Source organism: Amblyomma maculatum, chromosome 2, assembly GCF_055883805.1.
Source record: "Amblyomma maculatum isolate TAMU_Amacu chromosome 2, ASM5588380v1, whole genome shotgun sequence".
NCBI classification, from domain to species: domain Eukaryota; kingdom Metazoa; phylum Arthropoda; class Arachnida; order Ixodida; family Ixodidae; genus Amblyomma; species Amblyomma maculatum.
In genome coordinates this window covers 103,062,389-103,079,970 of record NC_139345.1, presented here as the reverse complement: position 1 = coordinate 103,079,970, position 17,582 = coordinate 103,062,389, and the positions used below count along the sequence as shown (strand labels likewise).

The following is a 17,582-nucleotide window of genomic DNA, read 5'->3' as shown; positions in this document are numbered from 1 at the left end:
TAGGACAATTTTTGTATGCCTTTTCCAAAAATCCGTTTACTTCATTGGCCTTTCCGCGATTCAACGGCAATAACTTCGACGCTGGGTTTGCTGCCGTGCGCACATGGCTCTTACGCTAACGCGTATGAAGTGAAAATAGTAGCGATGTGAACTTCTGCAGAAAAAGACGCTGGATGAACTGAAAAATCGTGTCTAGCGTTTTGAGCGTTGAAATGTGTTAAACATTAACTCTTAGCCCACGGCGCAAACAAAAATTAGCGATAGGTGAACCGCAGTGGGCGCAAAAAACAGCACTGTTGGCATCGATACGCGGCGCAGCCTACACTGTTAAATATAGGGCCTTAGTGTAAGTTGCATGCTTTCCTTGGTGTAAGTAAGAAAAGCATTTCTATATGCACCCTTTCACCGAAGCTGTTCTCGGAAACAGAAAATCAGTCAGGGGCACAACTCCACCCATTCATTAACGCTGCATATATTGCGAACAAGACATGCTTCTGCAATCTGACACGGCTTCCGGACAGAGTTGTAAGGTTAGTTACTCCATCACTGTTCAGCCTGGATTCCAACAAGCAAAGAAGGAGCAGTGACGGTAAGCAAGGGAAAATTTAGGCCACTAGGAGTCTCGCGGGAGTACACCGAGCAGGGTGGGCAGCTGGCTATTACAGCTAAGGCCAGATGCCATGACATTGATGGAAACGCAGTTTAGCAGTGTCGCACATTGTACAACACAATCGCTCAGAGGCGGAGCAGGGTGAACGATACGGAAGAGTAGTAGCGCGAAAAACAGTATCGCCTGAGCGACGCCCCCACCAGCTCTCTGGAGAGGAAAAAGCAATCTCTGAGCAAAGTCTACAAAAGAAGCCTACGCAGAAGGAAAACATGAGGAAAAGAAGCAAAACGAAGTGTGGGAGAGATAATTAGATTGTCGCCGATCGGGCGCCATATAGTGTAAGTCAGCAATGGCTGACACAGTGTTTCAGCCTCCAGATTAGCCGAAGCTCACTTTTTCTTTTCTGTTTCAGACTTAACTTATTCAATCGTAGGGTAACACTCGCAATTGAAAAGGCACAAAAGACGTTTCTCATACAATTTTTGTGACAGTGGTATTGTTTCAATCCGAATGCTTTTTGGAATGCCAAACATGGTCACTTAGGATGACTATACGCTTGTTTCACTACTTTCACTAGAAATATATGCGATAAATATTTAATTACATTAAGCCACTGTGGCGGGGTTATGTTAGGCATAGTTGAAAGAGGTTAGGTTAGGTTAGGTTACTTTAGGATAGGTTAGACTTTACATCACTCTATGCAAGTACCAGAACTGCCTAATAAAAATAGGGCCCAAGCGATTGTAAGCGGGGACAGAATAGGTACTGGTGCATGACATTGTTTTCATATGGAGTGTGCTGTGCATACACTCTTTACCAGGGATCGTCAATCTGTAACCTTTCTTTTTGAATACGGTAGAGTTTAGATAGCGGCGCAGCGTGGTAATAGCGGCATATCAGGAGAGGTAAGTACAATAATTTCCTCGCCACTGCAAAAATCTAGAGTATAGGATGAGCTGGTATCGTCCAACTCCGTGTCTCAAAAACCACCCCTTTGGCCTGAGGACTTTTGGCTAGCACTGGACTCTAAGTGCCACTGAGTGCAAGTTGCTACTGAATTCATTGTTGGCTGCATAGGCGCTTCAGCGCTAGCTCCATTGCCACCGTCTAAACGCAGACTACGGGCTGCGTCGCCCTCTCTACGAACCCAGCATAACATCTCATTGATGTTATAAAACCTAATGTTTAGGGGTAGCTCATGCACTTTCATTCGTGGCTGACGGCTCCATGGTTTGTATGTAGTTAGTGTCATTTTCAGAGGTACTAAAGAACTGCTTACAAAACAATTTTTAGAACAATAGTTTCTTCATTAATGTCTGACCAATCGACTGCTTGCGCAATTTAAACGACAAACATAACTTTCAAGATAGACTCTATAGCGATTTTACATGAATGTCACTCTGTGCTAGCGCAAGAAACAAAATAGTAATTCACTGCAGAAAATAATATTCACTGCTTCCCTCCCCCTTCGGAAAGCAAAACAAACAACCTGATTACTGAGTTCTGCAATAAACACCTAAACCCAACAAGTCCGCCCGACTTTGAATGAAGTATGAACCGAAAACTTCAACTTGAAACTTTGGTGATGTAGCATACAATAAAATTGGAACTTTCTTGGAAGGAAGCATTGCATTTTGTTGTTTTCTCGATGAGGCGTTTCCCATCCGCTTTCTCGCGAGAAAGTGAGACCGTGGCTGGCTACCATAGAAGCCAGAAACCAGGTGATGGATGCCCGAGCGCTGAAGCGAACCGAAAGTGTCTGCATGTGGGAAAATTCCTTTTGGAGGAGTTGGAGAATGGAAAGAATGTTTTGGAGGGCCGCAGGTGCCTAGGCCTCTGAGCAAAATTTTTAGAGGGCAACAGACGAAAAGGTGTTCATGGCCGCGCTAAATAAACAAGAATTGGCGTAGTTTGCGGAAATAAAGTCAAGAAAAAAAAAGCATGCGACCTATACACAACAGGCTCGTTTTCCTGCGAAAATTTCTTCAGTATACAGTAGGGCTGTACCCTGCAATCTGCAGTGGACACGAATTCCAAAGTCGTTGCTTGATTAGTATTGAGCTAACTTGGACCGAGATTTAAAATAATACGGCTACATCTAGCACAGTGAAACTATTTCAGAGCTGTTGAGTCACCTATCCTAACCTCCGGTATTTTTTCGTGCACTAAAGTGAATTAATTAGCCAATACTAATTAGCTATTTTTCTAATAATTGGTTCGTGAAAAAACGTGACACCGTAAAAGTTCTAGATCTCGAAAAACAGGTAGCTACGTTGTTTCCATCGCGCTACAACTTACGCCACCCTATATATAGGTCTTCAAAAAATGCTGTCACGTGACCAGCCGTTACTTTAAATCGTTCGCCAAGAGCGTACAACTAGCTTCATTGTTTAGGGCACGGCCCAGAAAGGCAGATTTTGTTACCTCAGGCGTGACTCGAGGCTTTTAAATTGACGTCGCAGTCACGAGGAAGTTTTTCTTTTTTTTTTTTTTTGAGCCAGGCGTGGTTTTCGGCTGGTAAAAATATCGATTTGCGTAAACGCTAGCTTGGCGGAAAAAACTTAGCTACCTGTTTTTCGAGAATAACTGCAACTTTTGCATTGACACTTTTTCTCTCAAAGCAATAATTACAAAAATAGGTAATTACTCTTCACAAATTAAATAAATTAAATTAAACGAAAAAATACTAGAAGTTAGCATAGGCGACTCTGAACAGCTCTGAATTGGTTTCACTGTACTAGGGCTAACCATAGTTTTTAAAATTTGGTCCAAGTTAGCTGGGACACCCTGTATATAGCGCTTTGTTAATTAGCATGTTTCTTTTTTTGAGTAAGAAGTGCGAGTTTAATATTTTCAGTCGCCTAGTGTAGCATAAAAATAGCTTGTAAAAAGGAAGCAAGCATTCACAGTCGAGAATGTTTTTTTTAGAACCCGGAAAGCACCAGACATACAAAATTCGTAACTGCCGCCTTCGCCTCCTGCAAGTGTTACGTCACTCCAAGTCCCGTGCGCGTATAAGCGTTAACTGAACGCATGTGATCATAGGCACTACATTTCTAGATGCCATTGGGAAAAAATGCGGTCGACGCGTGGTTCGCAATGAGAAAATGTATAACCTATCTTAACGTCGATAGCACGCGCAAGTATGAAATTCATTTCAGGAAAGATGTTGCATATTCTAGGACGGCTTTCTATCTAAGACGTCCTATGAGTAACGCGCTTTACTGAGCTATTTTGGGAAGCTGAATAGCTGTGGTGCTTATTTGGGGGTGGTAAGGTAAAGTTTTCTTCTTTTTCAATGACACGCGACCACTGAGCTATGGCACGGACTATCTAGGGGCGCTCATCTTCGCAACGCTCAATTGTTTAACCTGAAGCTGGGGTGCTTATAAGCGCAGAAATAGCACATTCGTAGGTATGCGTCGCATACTGTTGCAGCGGCTTTCAACCAGTCAGAAGAGTAAACTGTAGTCGGCAACTTTCATTCCATACTCACGGAAGGTGTAAAAAGATTCAGTTTTAGGTTTGGTGTCAGGGTAAGCTTCGTGGTTTGCTGCGGGCCCCTCGGTGATGTCCAAAGCTGAAAGTACCTCATGCTTAAACTACCCACATCTCGTCTTCATGTGTTGTCATGTCACGAACAGGAAAAAAAAAAATCATATGGTCTCGTAGAGATATGTAATCTTTTGATATGTCTCAAGTTAGGCCATTCAGCCTAAATCAGTGCCAGACAGAGACCAATTCGGAAACTATACACAATCACCATGTTTTCACGAACATGCAAAGAAGAAAATATTTCTTATAGTATATCGCTGCTCTCATGACCCAATGTCGAAAAAGTCCTCTATCATAACTGATTCCTAAATGGGTTGCTTGCTGTTTTTCCCCAGTGGCAAACGTACCTCGTACTAATATGCTACGACTGCGAAATGAGAGATGCGGCTAGGGTTTTGCGAAAATGCCCCAGGTAACATTAGCTGGAGCGTATTCGGTATGAACATTAGAGGAAACAAATGGCTAGTGCAATTTGATCTCCTCGCTTCTCTGTAACTACAAGCCTTGAAAGACGTTTCGTACGATATTTCATTCCATATGAAGGGCACGTGCCGTAAGGCGCGAAGCAACACGATACATCCAAAAAGACGGATCTATGGTAACTATAGATGAGTACATTAGGAGAAAAGATTTCTATTCTAATGACTCAAAAGAATCATTTGTGTCAACACATACATTTGTCCAACACTCAAATTGCCTCCCCAACACCAGCCTTACGTATTTCACAACCAGGGCACTTTCCACATACTACTACATTTCTAGCGTACTCAAAAGGCCCGTTCGTTCAAGTAACACAGAAAGCAAGAAACGAAAAAAAAAAGTGAAAGGATGTGGTAAGGCATATTTCTTTCGAGACCCATTCAAAATACCCCGACTCCCTTGATGTATACATGTAGCTCTGATTGGTCGGTGAGAACAGATGTGATAGTTGCCGCGTACTCTTCTCTGTTTTTTTCCTGTTCTTGTTCTTATTGGCTAATTCCTAAGAAGATGTTGGCAGCCCCATGCCTTTTCCTGCCGAATCACGACACGTGTATCTGTCGTGTACATGCTTTCCGTAGTCTGTATAGTGTTACAGCCTGTGTTACCGTAACGACATTCATTTGCCCAGCCACAGCGGTAACCCAATTTTGCCTCACGGTGACAATACCGCACAGAAGTCCAATCGATCTCAATTAGGCAATTACGAGCGGTGACCCAGTGTGCACGCATTATCAGTGCCATCTATGAGCCAGGTCTGAAGAACGCTGAGGACAGCGTGCGACTTCAAAAGGCAGGGAATAGGGGGTGAAATAAACATGCGGCAGTGCGGCTGGAGATTCAGAAAAAAACAAGAAGAAACAAAGACAAAACAAGAAACCATGGACTCATTTTTATACGCGTTTAAATGCTATGCAAATTTTGCTGTGAAGAAATACAACTTAGGCACCGCACGTATAACGATTCAGAGCAAGCCTTTTCACACATCCTGTTTCGTACATCCGCTCGTTCTCCGTCCGTCGCAGGCATGTATTTCATTTCCCCTCACAGAGCGTACTATTGCGCAGCTTTTAACTAGGAGGCAGTGGTTGGCGCGCTGCAATAGTGGTCGGTGCTGTGTCGCAATTGCTTCTCGTTCGTTCTTGTCACGGGCGATAAACTGCTTCGCAAGCCGCGAACTCGATAGCTCGGTTAGGCGAGTGATACCAGCATTCAGAACAGCACGGCACAGCTCGAGAGCGTCAGCTGTTACCCGCCGCATTGCTCCTACGACGTCGTTGCATCGCGGGGCAGAAGAAACGCGGCACGCGCCCCACAGCGGCGGAATGGTACGTGCGCACATATAAAAGAGGTGGCGCATGCGCCTGTTACGAAAGTTGTTCTCGTAATGGCCCGCTCGTATTATTATACTTCCATGCGCTGTCGCCCGTACGCGAGTCGGAAATTGGTAGTTCTCACTTTCTCACCCCTATGAGAGTGGAAAAATAAATAAACGAAAATTTGACGACCCACGATTTAAAAAGAAAGAAAATATTAGTGCACGAAGCATCAACGGGGGGTGCATAAAGACGCCATTCGCATGCATTCGAACGAGAGCTCGAAACACGTATGTAGCCGGCTGTTGAAACCGTGCATGCATGTAGCCCCTTGTCGACGTTTGTGAACTGCTCTTTTTCACCGGCATCGCATTCATTCGCGATGCTGTTCAAATTGAATGAAATGCCTTGCAAATTTACCCTTCCGGCCTGGTAAGCGGCGCATGAAACGTCGGTTGTGTGGCCACTACGCAATCATCTGGCCACGGCTGTTTAACTTACGTCCACTAAGGAACGAGCGTCGGTGGTGCAGATTATGAAACCTCATTCATGCACGCTACAACAACTTTATTTTTTTTTTACTTCTGCTCCTTGCAATAAATTAGGATGAAATAGCAGCTCAGCAACATTATGTAACATGGATTTGAGAATATGGCTACTGAGTATACGTCGGAGTAATAATGATTTAGTGCATCATGTAATCTTGAAGTTAGTTTGACGAGTACCAAATGTGTACAGTTCAAGCGGCTTTATTGCACCAGTACACAGGGGAAAAATGCGACTCACCTTAGAGGAAAAATGAGCGATTAATGATTACCGACGAGTGGGCTTGGATAATATTTCAATTACTGCTCGCGTCGTCAATTTAGCGGAAGGACAACAAAAAAACAATTTTGGCTTCGAAGCAATAGTTCAGCGTTCGAATTAGGCACGAGGCCTCCGGTTCGGTAGGTTGCTTCTAGGCTTGAAATAAAAAATGAAAAGTAAGACCTGATATGCTCAAAGTTAAGTACACGCTAGAGGTCCAACATTAAGCTGGAATTATCGTATGGTCCTCAGTCGGGGTTGGCTACGCAGACCTCGTCTTGTTGTGGGAAGTAAGGATTAGGCTTGAGAAATTCCAACGAGGGCAAAATTCAGAAAGTTAAAAAATAACACTTCGTGAGTAAGAGAAAGGAAAACTGGAAAGTTAATTTGAAGCGTTTTTACTGGCGGCTAGTTGACTTTGACTTATATCAAAATACAAGCGCTCTTTATTTCAATATTTGCATGAGATAAGAGAGTAATTATTCACTGACATCCACTCAAACGCGCCCGTAAATATTTGCTTAATATATGCATATTGCAAGCGCTCTCGCGGCTCCCATGTGATTATCACATGACCAGAGAGAAGGTTCAGGAATGGGAAGGCTGGAATGCCGACAGATGTGTGGGTCCCTGGTTTGATGCCTAATGAAGGTTACTTTTCCGACAGGAAAATATCAGGAAGTATTGTAATAATTGAGAGTAATTACTCATTGACATCCACCAAAGCGCACTCCGAAACTTCGAAGAAAACTTCGTCCTGGTCCGGCCATTGAACCCCGGACCACCGCCGTTCTAGGGTAGTAGCTCTACCAACTGACCAAAGCAGGACGATCAGTACATATCAGATGTTGAGGCGAGCGAAAATTGATCAATAACTCAAAGTGAGAACGGTGTTGATCAAATATTCGATAGAATATTCAGAGTAGGTACAAATCTACTCCACAATAGGGATTCCGCTAAGTATTCGATCAATAAGGAAGTATTGTTAAAAGGGACGCCATCGAAAGTTATGTTTTTACCGAATGGTCATTTCCGAAACCTCTGTATAAGAATCCGTGACAAACAGTGCTGCTGGAACACGAAAGAATAAAAATGAAGTCCGCAGGACGGGTAAGAATGAATTCGCTATTCACTACCAGGTGCCGCTCTGCACCACAGTCGCACATGATGCCGGATTATGTCGTTCTATGATGCTTATATATGTCTTTATAGACGTTTCGTGCTATCACCTAAATTAGCTTTTTTCTGTATTCCCTTTTGTGGCTTTCAGTAGATTGGACGCGTGTCTTGTCAGCAGCCCTTCGCCCAGAAATATAATGTGAACCAAATATAAAAAAGAAGTGACAAAAGATAGTAGTATTTTTTTTTTGTTTTCTCTGAGCAAGAAAGACGAAGATGATGCGACCCGGTCGATATGCTTCTATGTAGAGCGAAGGAGGTCGTTAGATATCGTCTTCGTTCGATGCAATGAAACCAGATGCTGAAACCCATTAGGGTGCCGCCGACAGTACCCTTTGAGCGAAAGGATCAAGGGGCTTTACGTACGCTATGGTAAAACAGAGCGACCTGACTGACGGCTTTCTGCTGCGATTGAAGCCGGAAGCAGCAACGTGTGCTAAATACAGCGCCAGAAGAGAAGCCATAAATACGAAGCGTGTTGTGCACCCGACAGCTGGTGAGTTTTGGATCTTACGCAACCGGAAGGAACAAGTCGAAGCCTGCCAGGCATGTAATTTCGTCTTGTTCGTAACCATGGTGTTCTGTCAGCTTTTCTTTTTGTGAAAGAACAGGAACAGTAATGAAACCTCGGGGGCTGACAAGATATTTCTGCAGGGCTCCAATTTTTATGCTTTGTGAGCGAGAATCATGAAGCGTTCTGCTGAAATCATGGTCGCGTGTCTCCTTCTTTCCATTCCACGCTGGTGGCAGTAATATCATTCTGTTCAGTGTATGTTTGAAGTGTCCAGATTTTGTTACCTCCCCCGATACAAATTTCATGTTGCCGAATAAAATCTCACTGTTCTTAATTTTGCTACTCCCGCTTTTCGCAGACAACTTTTTCTTTTACTCTAGGTTTCTTGATTGCGCTAGAATCTCTGGCAGTGAATCCAGTGAGTAACCGATGAGAGATTTGCAAATAGATTTTCGTCGTGCCTAGCTGCTCATATAACGTGTAGCCACTGTTCTCCGGATTTTGCCATCCTTTTCTTGTTGCTTGAATGAAGAATAAACTGTTGGATATTTGCTCGTTCAGTTTTCAGCGTGACTGTTGTTGATATGCATCCTGCTATATTGTGCGGATGTTTAGAACCTTTTGCCTGTGTATGAAATGGCTTGAGCAGTTTCCCACTTTTCAGAAACCAAAATGCATCGTAACTTCAGCTACGTATCCTAACACATCTCGTACGCGTTCAAAAAATGGGCAGCAATTCACTGCTCGAACACATTTGTTTTATTTGGCCAGATATAAATCTTTCATTGCTTTCATTATGTCAGAGCCCATTTGTGGGTCAAAGCTTTTGCGTAACTTTATAAAAATAAAAAAGGTCGCATTACGTGATTGCCGGTAACGTTCAAGATAATAACCTGATAAATATTACCTGATCTACTCAGTGGGCGGCCAGTAATGTTGCAGGAAGAGGAGGAGGAGGAGAAGCATTTATTCATAAAATTCGAGATAAGTTTGTCGCTGTCCTCCTTTGGCAACTTCTTTCATCCAGTTTTCCTTCGGTTGTCGCTTTTCGGCGTGCACGCTCGATCGGCTTTGGCTCCTCTTGCGGTCTTGAGCTTTACAGAGCCGCCTCTCAAGAGGGGCAGATCTTTACACTGGGCTAGTTGGTCTTCAGTCATCTTGACGTGAATGTGCATTTGTGTATTATATGCTGCCTGCTTTTAGTATTCTGCTAGCGCACCTGTACGTCAAGATGACTCAAGAGGGGAATATGGGGATGGAGATGGGTGGTTGCAGCCTCGATGGAAAAGAAGACATAGAGAAGGTCTATATGCCTACTCCATGTTGAGCAGCATTCAGTGTATTTTGCGAAAAAGACTAGGTGGTGTTTTTTGGTTGTGATAGATGTGTGATAAAGGTTTGGGAAAGTGTACGTCTGAGGCTGACGTCAGGCTGTGGCGCCCGCTCTGTTGGGAGATGTGCGGTGTGGGGAAGAAGGAACGGCGGGCTTGTCTGGTGTTGTGGGGCACAAGGATATTAAGTGGTCTGTGATCGATGCTTTGGTACGTTCTTCTCTTCGTCTGTAAACTCCTGGCCAGAGATCCTGGCCTCTCGTCCTGATCTCGAGGATACGCGTTGGTGTGCTCGTTGCCAGGAAGGGAACACCGTTGGGGCATACTTTGCACCTAACCTTTTTTTTGATAGTAGGCCAAAGGCGTGCGCATCATATGCCGTTTGTTAGTACGTTATGACGGCCCCAGTGCTCATTCTTCAGATCGAGATAGATGTAGTGATATTTAAGGCGAATAGGTTGGTTGGTTGGCTTGTGGGGTTTAATGTCCCAAAGCGACTCAGGCTATGAGAGACGCCGTAGTGAAGGACTTCGGGAAATTTCCACCACCTGGGGTTCTTTAGCGTGCACTGACATCGCACAGCACACCAGTGCCTTGCTTTTCGCCTCAGTCAAAAAGCGGCCGCCGAGGCCGGGATTCGATCCCGCGTCTTTGGGAAGAGTAGTCAAGCACCGTAACCACTGCGCCACCCCTGCGGGGATCCAAGGTGAATAGGTGCCTCTTCCGCCGTCCTGCTCGAGGGCGTGTGTCAGTAAACTAACATGCTATGTGGTTTATGGTTGCTGTGCTCACGGCTAGCGAGATGTCTGGATAGCACGAGGCGCTCGTGCAGAGGGCCTACGCATTTTTCTGAACCCATGCTCGCCTCTTGATTGCATTGTGTTCGGAGTGCATATTGCTTGGTATTGATGCCACTTGGATTGTATTTTAAGAGCGCCAGCTCACACTATTTACGCTTGTACATTTCGTGTCCGCCCTAGATTCAAGATGGTGGCCGAGTATGCGATCAATTGCCGTGGCATTGCAGTGTAGTGTTACGTCAATGCCCTGATGTAAGTTAAGGTGGTCACCAAGGTATGTGCCGGTGCGGTCAAGGTGGCGTGCCACCTTATGTATGACGTCAATCCCAAGTGACCACCAGATCAACGTCGTCACCACCCCATGTAAGCTAAAGTGGCTCATCGCCAACATGCATATGACGTTATCACAATGACCACCCACCATGGTAGCGCGTCACCATAGCTATCAAGTCATCCAAAACAACAGGTGGCTCGCCACCATAAGGATTAAGGTGTGACATCACCATAGGTACCCGCATCGCGCACGTGGCCACCGCGCCAGCAGTTGCCCCCTGTGCTCTCGTTCCGAGTATATATGCCAGCCGCACGAGTGCCGAGATTTGGCCATTTAGAGCTGCCATTGCTGCCGCAATTGTGACCCACCTGTGTGGCGCAGAGGGTTCGGAGTGGACGATTTGGTACTCTATAGAGCACATAACTACTAGTCGAGTTAAGACACAGCGTGTGGGCGGAATTCGCATCGACGACCTCTGTTCCTCAAAATGATAATGAGCGCGACTTTCGGTGGGCCGTGACGCCGAACCAGTGGTCGCAGTGGGACGCCACTTCGTCGCTGTCGCGCTGAACACGCTGGTATACGATTTTTTTTACCTAGGAGTAAAAGTCGGAAATATCGAATTAAGCGCACCGAATATGATGCACACGGTGGCAGAAACTAGTTTGTAACCTGCGCGACAGGTGGCGTTTGAGAGAGAGCCGAGGCGTGGACAGAACGCGCTCACACACACAGCGATGAACGAGGAAGGGAGACCCGGACTGTGTAGGGCGACGATATACTGCCGCCGCCGAGCTGCTTCCGACAATCTGGAGCAACGGAGCGCTCACGAGAATGCTTCGCGCATGGACCAAAAAGCCATGTACAGCAAACCATTGCCAATGGTCTTTAGTAGAACACCTGCAAAGTTAGGGGGGGCATGTCTTTGTTTATAACAGGGGGGGGGGGGGGAGGCATCACACGCGGTCCAGGGTTACCTGTTAGAATGGCAAGGGGGTGTTTCTTGCAAGGATTTCCTGTAATGTGCTGTATGCCTTAGTTTAGATTAAACTGGGCATCCATTAGAGACTACCACGACAGCAGCCCATGCCAATGAACTTGAGTGTTTTTGCGAATGCATACTTAGTGCAGATAATTGTTAGTGGCTTCTCACGTACCGAACCTGCTTTGCGGTATGTGATTGGCCTCGTTAATCACGGCAAATCTGACATTTAGAGCATACTGGGGGTTGTTTAACCTGCGCCGAAACCTCGGTTGGCAGAGTACTTCCTAACTGGCCTCTATGGAAATGGGGACATTGTAGGAGAACTGAGCCATTAATTCGTATTCAGTAGCCCAATACCGTAGCCAGAGTGTGACCTTTGAGACGATGCTATATTTTACCTTGTTTTTTTGCTGCCACTGGCAAGCTGCCTTTTCATATTTGGAGCATGACAGGCAGCCAAGGTATTTTCAGAAGGTAGTGATCACACGCGGGACATTTAGCGATGTTCGATGATTTTGTGGGCATTACAGACGCCGTATCTAGAAAGTTCAGTCACTTTCGCATTGAGCGCGGCTAAGAAAGGTGGACATTCTTACGTATCGAATAGTGCCATTGCTGCCTTCGCTGCCGCTAAGTTCACTTAATTTGGGGGCGTGAATACATGCCAATTATCAGTTCTTCGCCTACGTTATTGCCTGTTACTTGCGGTAGTGAACACATGTCGTCACAGGAACATGAAATACGCCCAGTGCGACACCATACCTCCCCTGTTGCTTACAGCTTTGCGCATTGCAGGCCTGTAGTTAGCGAGAAAACGCACCGAAAGCTAGAAATGCCCACTGGGTGCTTTCTACTCTCTTCATATATCGCGGAATAAATGCTTTGGAAAGGCTAGGAAAATTTTCACTATTGAAGGAATACACTCAGATGCAAGGCCACTATCATCCAGCTCAATGTTGCATGGCGTCGTTCTTATTATTCACCAGACAAGCTTTCGTGCATTCTTTTATTGTCAAGAATGTCTACTTTCACTGCGACGTTTTGCCCCAGCAGATCATATTTTAACATCGCAGGCGTCTGATTTCTGAGAAGCGCTTATCTTTTCTGGAGAAGGGTGAATCGAGGAACAACATCCACTCTGCTTTGCGGTGAGAAGTATGCAGTAGTGTACTCATGAGCAGTGTTTGTCTTTTTTTTTGTCATATGCCTTATATGGGAGAGCGGTCACCTTTTTCTCCGAAGTCGAAATAAAACACGCAATAACTAGCAGCGACGCAGGTGTAGGACGCAACACACAATACAATATATTGAACGTACTAAGGAAAACGCAAATGATGCAAAGAAACTCATATGGTAACTTTCGAAAGGCAGAGTTTGCAAAAGATTGTGGGGAACAAACGAGCAAAGCATTGAAAATATATATGGGACATTTCCACAACGAGGCGCAAGATTATTGATATTGAGGTATAACCAGTGCAAGGTTGCTTCATTTTTTACATGCTACGTAGAGGCGCAAGAATGGATTGAATGTGGAGATTGTCTACAATTATTGCTGGCTTGAAGAATTGTTGCGAGTTTAACGATTCTGCATTAGAAGAAACAAACCACCGCCGACAATAGCCAGTTCCTACTGAGGCTAGTATTTTCTATCAAAGGCGGCTAGACAACTATTTCGTATCCTAAAGTAATGAATATTGCAGCTGGGGCGGCCTCATCAGCATGACACACGCATATTGTCGGATTGCGTCGGTACTTTGGCTTTCGCTGCCGCCGGGTCACGCAGCGTTTGGATTATTCAGAGGAGTCTTTTGGGAGCTGTGCTTAAAGCGAGGCGTTTTGAAGCTAAGCCGTTGTAAGGTTTGCACACAGCCACAGCTGTTCGCCCGCGGTCTTTCTTGTTTAAGAAACAATGGCCTTACAGGGTAGCGAGCGGACGCAAGGAAGAGCGTGTGGAGAACGCCTGGAAACTATATTGTCGTTTGCCGCACATGGCCGCTGAACACTGTTACCAAGTTTGCAGGGCACGAAGTTACGGGAGGCATTTCTTTCGGCTTGGACGTGCAAGCAGTGCGATTTATTTAACATATTTGCCCAGGAATCGGTGGAATAAAAGGTGAGTCTCGTTTTGCTGCTGGCTGTTTTATATTTTTTATTACCCAGAGTGCACAAGCCGTTCAGCATATGTCTAGAAACACACGCAATATGGCATATAGCGTAAGTAAGGCTGTTTTACCTTAAAGGTGCATATAGTCAACATTTGGTCGAGGGGCTTACAGTTCAGTCAAATGTCACAGTGCCGGCGGTTGCTTTGTATCGACGAATCAACGAAAAACTCTGACAAGTATGTCCAAAATAAGCACTTGTTCGTATTAAGGAACGATTCAAGCCATTTTAAATGGCCCGCTGCACTTTCTTCATTCCGTGTTAGCTTGCATCAAGTGTGTGTGCTCCACCGCATAAATTTGGAAGATTGCCTTTTTTTTCAACCATGATTTGATTCTGTATTTTATTTATTGTTGGCTGGCGCTTAATTTGGCTAAATTATAGTTTGTAGAACACTTTAGGAATGGACTGATGCTTTTGCTATTGCCTCAGCGGTCGCAAACTGAGCTAAAAAAAGCGGCCAGTAACGAAGACATCATTTCAAAAAATTCCAATGTTCTTCGACAGGACAGAGTAGAATTAAAAATGACAAGTATACTTAGGTATGGCAGCAGTGGATTCATTTCCTGGCGGTCGATTTCACGGGTAACTACCCACAAGTTGCCACTGATGGTGGTTCCATGTTTATCGGAATTGCAGAGAGGGGTGCCGGGATGTTGTCTCTGGGTGTAGAAGGTCTTTTCAATGATAGGCCCTTCGTCAGTTAATTTGGTGACAGTTTTGGGCGGGTTTTCTAAGAGGCAGGCAAAAAGATGCTCTTTTGACCCCCGCACCAAGACGTGTACGTGTTTTTGCTCCATTATATCGATGTCAGCGCGACAGACAATTGCCCCAGTTCTTCTACATAAGCCACCAAAGACTCATTCGTCAGCTTAATACGATACCAAACAGTAGCGCGCATAATTTCTCATAGGAGATGTTTGAGAATGTCTTGAGTGGTATGATCGGGAAGTATTCCCAAGTGAGGAGAGAAACGTCATGATAGTGATACTAGAAGAGCCCTCCAGCACAAAATGCGTGCTTCTGAACTTCACGGAGTCATCCCACGAGTTTGCCCCAACCACATGATAATACAGGTGGAACCATTCTCCAACATCGTCAATATGCCGTCATTCAGAAGAAGGCAGCACACGGCACTTGAGAAAAGCCATAGCCGATGTTACAGGAGTTGGTTGTAACTTTGGGGGCAGTATAGTTAAAAGGTCCAGCATTTCTTCTGTCTTGCCACATTCCTCCTTTTTCTCCAGGCTATGCTTCTCGAATTACAATGAATTCACTGCTTTCTCAAGTCTATTCCCTTCAGAAGACATACCATCTCGAAATATGTCATGGTGGCGGCAACGCCGTGTGTAACAGATGATCAGAAAAACTTGCAAATGAAACAAGTGCTCATTGGGCTGATGTGCCATCGAAAAAAAAAAAATGACAGAACTAGGTGGCGACGTTAGCAAAAATGTGTTCAGCGGTCGTCGAAGAACAAAATGTATGCCGCTCTCAGCGGCGCTCAATTTAAAACAGACGGAAAACTTTTGAGATGAGGTGCGATAATCGGCTACGACTTTCTCAAGCTGCGAACCAGCTTCGAGCTGCTAAAAACGTTGCATATAAATTTGGTTGCATATACCGTCTGAAACAAAGTGATAAAATTGCGCGGTGACCAAGAAACATTACAAAGTTTTAGGTCAAGACCCTGAGTGCCTAGTTCAGCGCTGTTTGATTTCAGGTTCTTTGAAAATCAGCTAAAGCGAACTACACAACCATAAAATTGGTCTAATCGGTTTTGCATCTACAGCTACTTGAAACAAGTATCTATGAACTTCATGACAGCTTCTGCAATTAACGCTGTTCTGAATCTAATTAAAAGACGCTATTTACATATAAGAGACCTAATTAAATACACGAGATGTCAGGCCATGGAAGTCTGTTGAGCGTACATGCCCAAATAGCTTTCTCTCACTAAGCCAATTGATTCCGAGAAGTGTAAGTAGACGAGCAAACACCACGCCTCCTGGCATTTTGTGAGTGGAACCTCGGTAGTGAACGATGAACGTAGCGCACCACGTACAATTTCGACGACGTCCGTTCGAACAGTTATGTCACGAATTTTCTTTCTCCCCTTTGCTTGATTTCTTTAGCAGGCATTACCAGCGCCATTTTAAGCGAAGCAACGAGGCGCTGACTAAGGCGTCGAATTCATCAGCAGCTCTGATTTCATCACCAGCAGAAAGCATTGTTTCGCACAAGGGGCAGCGGTAGCTATAATCTATGCAGTGGGCGCCAAGGCAAGCGATTGGTTCCCAGGAAATGTGCCGAAAGAAACGTGTCCTCCATTCGGGACAGCTGTCATGTGACCCGAGCTTCGCGGCCGGCCAGCGTAGTTGTGTCTTCTTATGAAAGGCGCGCCCGCCACACCAACGACTTGTTGCCCCACTAGCAGAAAAAACAAACAAAAAAAAGGCCATGACAATGAACGGTTTCCACTCGAGTGGTACTGTCAAGTGTCGACAGACTGAAAAAGTGTTGCGTCTCAGCGTGTTGCGTCAGGCTTCAGCGAAGTAAACCGATGTGGCCCAATCGTACTTGACACCCTCTAGTGCTACAACAATTCTGCACGTGTACGTTTTCCAGGCGCATGCCTCATGTATCGGTCGGCCTACTATTATTGGCATCATCGATTTGTGCCCAAAGACGACCCCTGAGCGCCGCTGACTGCGGCGGGACGGTGGAGTTTGGCGACTGCGACAGGACTCAAAGCCGATGCGCCTGAACGATACGTCCTTGCACGTGGAGCTCTACTGAGCACACACCACAAAACACGCAAGACAGTTCTCCGCAGTGCAGTTGCTGGATGGTATAGTCAGAAGGTGCATTGTAAAGTGTATCCAATAGCTTCGAACACTAGCCCATTATATCTGCCAAACGGAGAAAGCATACATTACGCAGGCTGTCACCAGAAATACGTACAGAAATACGGCGTTTTGTTCCGATATTTCCAATACAACGTGGGAAGAATAGAAAAGAACCATTACTGAATGGCTGCCTGTTTCAGAATAAGGGAGTTGTCTGCGTCTTAATTTCTTCGCCCGTCTCTAACGAAAACTAGGCAGACCCTTAGGTTTTCTTAAAATAAAAAAAAAGAAATAATGAACAAAATAGCTTTACTGTTCACGAGAGGATGTCGAGATACTGGGTAACGAATATTGTTCGAATGCTGCAGCTGCATTTGTCATCTGCATATTGTTATAGACTTTGGCCGACACGCTCACTGTCTTTCCACTTGCAGCATGTCTTATTTTCCCCAAATTCAATATAGAACGAATACGATGAGTACGCATTGCGCTTTTGTTTCGTCGTAGTCTACAAAGAGAAGGTAATAAAGGGATATTGTCATATCTCTTCCTCGCATGCAGTTTCGAAGCGTTAGTGATGAGGCGCATATAATTCATTAAAAAAAAAATACCGGAACTGTGTGTCTTATATAAAACTTGTTTTTCTTGCACGGTAATCTAAATATGCTATCCTACATATGCTAGTGCAGGCTACGGCGTTGAAACGTCAGAAAAAAATT

The 17,582-nt window shown here is 45.0% G+C and overlaps 1 protein-coding gene across 10 annotated transcripts in view; it reads left to right on the top strand.

Moving 5' to 3' along the window:
* The window catches only part of LOC146199434 (calcitonin gene-related peptide type 1 receptor-like), a 361,106-nt gene that overhangs the window by 101,686 nt on the left and 241,838 nt on the right, over nucleotides 1–17,582 (top strand). For 2 of the 10 annotated variants that reach the window (XM_084594919.1, XM_084594914.1), the window contains exon 1: nucleotides 13,686–13,964. The exons of the other annotated variants lie outside the window; for them this stretch is intronic. The gene's annotated coding sequence lies outside the window, so the exon portion shown is untranslated. Of the gene's footprint in view, nucleotides 1–13,685; nucleotides 13,965–17,582 lie in introns of those variants that run through there. 10 annotated transcript variants of the gene reach the window in all.